This window comes from Pseudophryne corroboree, chromosome 3 (assembly GCF_028390025.1).
Source record: "Pseudophryne corroboree isolate aPseCor3 chromosome 3, aPseCor3.hap2, whole genome shotgun sequence".
NCBI lineage: Eukaryota > Metazoa > Chordata > Amphibia > Anura > Myobatrachidae > Pseudophryne > Pseudophryne corroboree.
In genome coordinates, this window is record NC_086446.1 from 330,222,941 (window position 1) to 330,229,245 (window position 6,305).

The 6,305-nt window shown below is 33.0% G+C and overlaps 3 non-coding genes across 3 annotated transcripts; all 3 read left to right on the forward strand.

The window, feature by feature from the left end:
• Positions 1 to 1,009: 1,009 nt before the first annotated feature.
• Positions 1,010 to 1,081, forward strand: TRNAP-CGG (transfer RNA proline (anticodon CGG)). The gene has a single exon. It is a non-coding gene; the product is annotated as a tRNA-Pro (tRNA).
• A 1,712-nt stretch (positions 1,082 to 2,793) lies between these two features.
• On the forward strand, positions 2,794 to 2,865 carry TRNAP-CGG (transfer RNA proline (anticodon CGG)). The gene has a single exon. It is a non-coding gene; the product is annotated as a tRNA-Pro (tRNA).
• A 1,702-nt stretch (positions 2,866 to 4,567) lies between these two features.
• Positions 4,568 to 4,639, forward strand: TRNAP-CGG (transfer RNA proline (anticodon CGG)). The gene has a single exon. It is a non-coding gene; the product is annotated as a tRNA-Pro (tRNA).
• The last annotated feature ends 1,666 nt before the right edge of the window (positions 4,640 to 6,305 follow it).

The following is a 6,305-nucleotide window of genomic DNA, read 5'->3' on the forward strand; positions in this document are numbered from 1 at the left end:
GTTCTAATACAAGGGAGATACCCAGTTCCTTAGCCTCTGGGCTTCTCTGTTCACTTTGTGTGTATTTTGTTACCCTATCACCTTCTGTGTACGTTATGTCATATCCCCCAGTTTGTCTGTGAGTCCATCTGTTTTGCATAACAGTTCAAACACCAGTACATTCCTGCAGACACTGGAATGCATAACAGTTCTGACACCAGTACTTTCCTGCTGGCACTGGTGTGCATAACACAATTTCATTAGTATACATGAAAATACATGAACAGTAGGCTCATTGTTATAGGGGTATGATTGTCGCTTAGGGTGCGAGAGGTCCTGGGATTAAATCGCAGACGAGCCCATCTTCTCAGGTTCTTTTAAATACCATGGTTCCATTATCTGATTGATGTCAATTGCCTGAGTCAAAAGCATCAAGTGAATTTTTCTTTTGCCAATCCATAAAAAAAGTATATACTTTTGCATATTTAGTAAACTGTCAACCATTTGGTGGTATATTGGGTAAACTGTAGATTCCATTTTGTCTAAGTAACTTTGAGTGGCTTCAAAGAAGTCTCATTTTGACAAATAAAAAACAGTCAAAATGAAATTACAGGTTTTTCTCTTACCTTGCTTTTTTCTAAGAAACAATGAGTGGCTTAAAAGAATAGTCTCTTTTTGACAAACAAAAAGGTCAACAATTAATTGCAGGTTTTTGTTTTTTTCTTTCTTCTTGGTCTGTATGCTTAAGTTGCACACAGTATGAGACAAGTCTTAGGTTCCAGCTATTAGAAAAGTTAAAACTCTATAGGAACCCATAAATCTTGGCACTGAAATTTCCAAATATGCATACTTGGACCAAAAATTGACCTTTAGGAAACATTTTAGCTATGCTACAAATAATTTTTTTAAATAGTTATGGTATTTTTAAAATGTAACATCTTTTTTTCCAGCTTATTGCATTTTTTTATTAAATAATTTGAGTTTTTACCTTAAAAATGGTAAAATCTGAATGAGAAGACCTTAGGCAGATGGCTCGTTGGTCTAGGGGTATGATTCTCGCTTCGGGTGCGAGAGGTCCCGGGTTCAAATCCCGGACGAGCCCATCTCTTCATGTACTTTTAAAGTCCTTAATATCTGATAGTATTTAATAGCATTTTAAAATACTCACTAATGTATACAAACAGTTTTACTTACAATTTCATTAATATACATAAAAAAGACATGCACAGTGGGCTCGTTGATTCTTGCTTAGGGTGCGAGAGATCCACGGTACAAATCCCGGATGAGCCCATCTTTTAAAGGTATATACTTATGCATACTTAGTGAAATGTCAACCATTTGGTGGTATATTGGGTAAACTATAGATTCCATTTTGTCTAAGTAACCTTGAGTGGCTTAAAAGTCTAATTTTGACAAACAAAAAACTGTCAAAATGAAATTACAGGTTTTTCTCTTACCTTTCTTTTTTCTAAATAACCCTGAGTGGCTTAAAAGAATAGTATCATTATGACTAACAAAAAGATCAACAATAAATTGCAGGTGTTTATTTTGTCTTTCTTCTGGGTCTGCATGCTTGAGTTGCACACAGTATGTGACAAGTCTTAGGTTCCAACTATCAAAAAAAGTCCAAACTCTATTGGGACCTCTAAATATTGGCACTGCACATTTCTAATATACATACTTGGATAACAAGTAACCTTAAGTTATTATTTTTGCAATGCTACATACACATTTTTTGTTTTAAGTTGTTATGTTATTTTTAAAATGTTTCATCTTCATTAAATGAAATTGTGTGTTTTCTCCAGTTATTTGCATTTTTTCTTAAATAATTAGAGTTTTACTTTAAAAATGTTAAAAACTGAATAAGAAATTATTTGGCTAGTGGCTTGTTGGTCAGGGTGTATGATTCTTGCTTCGGGTGCAAAAGGTCCCAGGTTCATATCCTGGATGAGCCTGTTTTCTCAGGTTCTTTAAAAGTGCTTAGTTCAATTATCTGATAGTATTTTAAAATACTAATGTATTCCAACAGTTTCACTTCCAATTTCATTAGTATACATGAAAATACATGAACAGTAGGCTCGTTGGTATAGGGGTATGATTCTCGCTTAGGGTGTGAGAGGTCCTGGGATTAAATCGCAGACGAGCCCATCTTCTCAGGTTCTTTTAAATACCATGGTTCCATTATCTGATTGATGTCAATTGCCTGAGTCAAAAGCATCAAGTGAATTTTTCTTTTGCCAATCCATAAAAAAAGCATATACTTATGCATATTTAGTAAACTGTCAACCATTTGGTGGTATATTGGGTAAACTGTAGATTCCATTTTGTCTAAGTAACTTTGAGTGGCTTCAAAGAAGTCTCATTTTGACAAATAAAAAACAGTCAAAATGAAATTACAGGTTTTTCTCTTACCTTGCTTTTTTCTAAGAAACAATGAGTGGCTTAAAAGAATAGTCTCTTTTTGACAAACAAAAAGGTCAACAATTAATTGCAGGTTTTTGTTTTTTTCTTTCTTCTTGGTCTGTATGCTTAAGTTGCACACAGTATGAGACAAGTCTTAGGTTCCAGCTATTAGAAAAGTTAAAACTCTATAGGAACCCATAAATCTTGCACTGAAATTTCCAAATATGCATACTTGGACCAAAAATTGACCTTAAGGAAACATTTTAGCTATGCTACAAATATTTTTTTTAAATAGTTATGGTATTTTTAAAATGTAACATCTTTTTTTCCAGCTTATTGCATTTTTTTATTAAATAATTTGAGTTTTACTTTAAAAATGGTAAAATCTGAATGAGAAGACCTTAGGCAGATGGCACGTTGGTCTAGGGGTATGATTCTCGCTTCGGGTGCGAGAGGTCCCGGGTTCAAATCCCGGACGAGCCCATCTCTTCATATCTGATAGCATTTTAAAATACTCACTAATGTATACAAATACTCACTAATGTATACAAACAGTTTTACTTACAATTTCATTAATATACATAAAAAAGACATGCACAGTGGGCTCGTTGATTCTTGCTTAGGGTGCGAGAGATCCCCGGTACAAATCCCGGATGAGCCCATCTTTTAAAGGTATATACTTATGCATACTTAGTAAAATGTCAACCATTTGGTGGTATATTGGGTAAACTATAGATTCCATTTTGTCTAAGTAACCTTGAGTGGCTTAAAAGTCTAATTTTGACAAACAAAAAACTGTCAAAATGAAATTACAGGTTTTTCTCTTACCTTTCTTTTTTCTAAATAACCCTGAGTGGCTTAAAATAATAGTATCATTATGACTAACAAAAAGATCAACAATAAATTGCAGGTGTTTATTTTGTCTTTCTTCTGGGTCTGCATGCTTGAGTTGCACACAGTATGTGACAAGTCTTAGGTTCCAACTATCAAAAAAAGTCCAAACTCTATTGGGACCTCTAAATATTGGCACTGCACATTTCTAATATACATACTTGGATAACAAGTAACCTTAAGTTATTATTTTTGCAATGCTACATACACATTTTTTGTTTTAAGTTGTTATGTTATTTTTAAAATGTTTCATCTTCATTAAATGAAATTGTGTGTTTTCTCCAGTTATTTGCATTTTTTCTTAAATAATTAGAGTTTTACTTTAAAAATGTTAAAAACTGAATAAGAAATTATTTGGCTAGTGGCTTGTTGGTCAGGGTGTATGATTCTTGCTTCGGGTGCAAAAGGTCCCAGGTTCATATCCTGGATGAGCCTGTTTTCTCAGGTTCTTTAAAAGTGCTTAGTTCAATTATCTGATAGTATTTTAAAATACTAATGTATTCCAACAGTTTCACTTCCAATTTCATTAGTATACATGAAAATACATGAACAGTAGGCTCGTTGGTATAGGGGTATGATTCTCGCTTAGGGTGTGAGAGGTCCTGGGATTAAATCGCAGACGAGCCCATCTTCTCAGGTTCTTTTAAATACCATGGTTCCATTATCTGATTGATGTCAATTGCCTGAGTCAAAAGCATCAAGTGAATTTTTCTTTTGCCAATCCATAAAAAAAGCATATACTTATGCATATTTAGTAAACTGTCAACCATTTGGTGGTATATTGGGTAAACTGTAGATTCCATTTTGTCTAAGTAACTTTGAGTGGCTTCAAAGAAGTCTCATTTTGACAAATAAAAAACAGTCAAAATGAAATTACAGGTTTTTCTCTTACCTTGCTTTTTTCTAAGAAACAATGAGTGGCTTAAAAGAATAGTCTCTTTTTGACAAACAAAAAGGTCAACAATTAATTGCAGGTTTTTGTTTTTTTCTTTCTTCTTGGTCTGTATGCTTAAGTTGCACACAGTATGAGACAAGTCTTAGGTTCCAGCTATTAGAAAAGTTAAAACTCTATAGGAACCCATAAATCTTGCACTGAAATTTCCAAATATGCATACTTGGACCAAAAATTGACCTTAAGGAAACATTTTAGCTATGCTACAAATATTTTTTTTAAATAGTTATGGTATTTTTAAAATGTAACATCTTTTTTTCCAGCTTATTGCATTTTTTTATTAAATAATTTGAGTTTTACTTTAAAAATGGTAAAATCTGAATGAGAAGACCTTAGGCAGATGGCACGTTGGTCTAGGGGTATGATTCTCGCTTCGGGTGCGAGAGGTCCCGGGTTCAAATCCCGGACGAGCCCATCTCTTCATATCTGATAGCATTTTAAAATACTCACTAATGTATACAAATACTCACTAATGTATACAAACAGTTTTACTTACAATTTCATTAATATACATAAAAAAGACATGCACAGTGGGCTCGTTGATTCTTGCTTAGGGTGCGAGAGATCCCCGGTACAAATCCCGGATGAGCCCATCTTTTAAAGGTATATACTTATGCATACTTAGTAAAATGTCAACCATTTGGTGGTATATTGGGTAAACTATAGATTCCATTTTGTCTAAGTAACCTTGAGTGGCTTAAAAGTCTAATTTTGACAAACAAAAAACTGTCAAAATGAAATTACAGGTTTTTCTCTTACCTTTCTTTTTTCTAAATAACCCTGAGTGGCTTAAAATAATAGTATCATTATGACTAACAAAAAGATCAACAATAAATTGCAGGTGTTTATTTTGTCTTTCTTCTGGGTCTGCATGCTTGAGTTGCACACAGTATGTGACAAGTCTTAGGTTCCAACTATCAAAAAAAGTCCAAACTCTATTGGGACCTCTAAATATTGGCACTGCACATTTCTAATATACATACTTGGATAACAAGTAACCTTAAGTTATTATTTTTGCAATGCTACATACACATTTTTTGTTTTAAGTTGTTATGTTATTTTTAAAATGTTTCATCTTCATTAAATGAAATTGTGTGTTTTCTCCAGTTATTTGCATTTTTTCTTAAATAATTAGAGTTTTACTTTAAAAATGTTAAAAACTGAATAAGAAATTATTTGGCTAGTGGCTTGTTGGTCAGGGTGTATGATTCTTGCTTCGGGTGCAAAAGGTCCCAGGTTCATATCCTGGATGAGCCTGTTTTCTCAGGTTCTTTAAAAGTGCTTAGTTCAATTATCTGATAGTATTTTAAAATACTAATGTATTCCAACAGTTTCACTTCCAATTTCATTAGTATACATGAAAATACATGAACAGTAGGCTCGTTGGTATAGGGGTATGATTCTCGCTTAGGGTGTGAGAGGTCCTGGGATTAAATCGCAGACGAGCCCATCTTCTCAGGTTCTTTTAAATACCATGGTTCCATTATCTGATTGATGTCAATTGCCTGAGTCAAAAGCATCAAGTGAATTTTTCTTTTGCCAATCCATAAAAAAAGTATATACTTATGCATATTTAGTAAACTGTCAACCATTTGGTGGTATATTGGGTAAACTGTAGATTCCATTTTGTCTAAGTAACTTTGAGTGGCTTCAAAGAAGTCTCATTTTGACAAATAAAAAACAGTCAAAATGAAATTACAGGTTTTTCTCTTACCTTGCTTTTTTCTAAGAAACAATGAGTGGCTTAAAAGAATAGTCTCTTTTTGACAAACAAAAAGGTCAACAATTAATTGCAGGTTTTTGTTTTTTTTCTTTCTTCTTGGTCTGTATGCTTAAGTTGCACACAGTATGAGACAAGTCTTAGGTTCCAGCTATTAGAAAAGTTAAAACTCTATAGGAACCCATAAATCTTGGCACTGAAATTTCCAAATATGCATACTTGGACCAAAAATTGACCTTAAGGAAACATTTTAGCTATGCTACAAATAATTTTTTTAAATAGTTATGGTATTTTTAAAATGTAACATCTTTTTTTCCAGCTTATTGCATTTTTTTATTAAATAATTTGAGTTTTACTTTA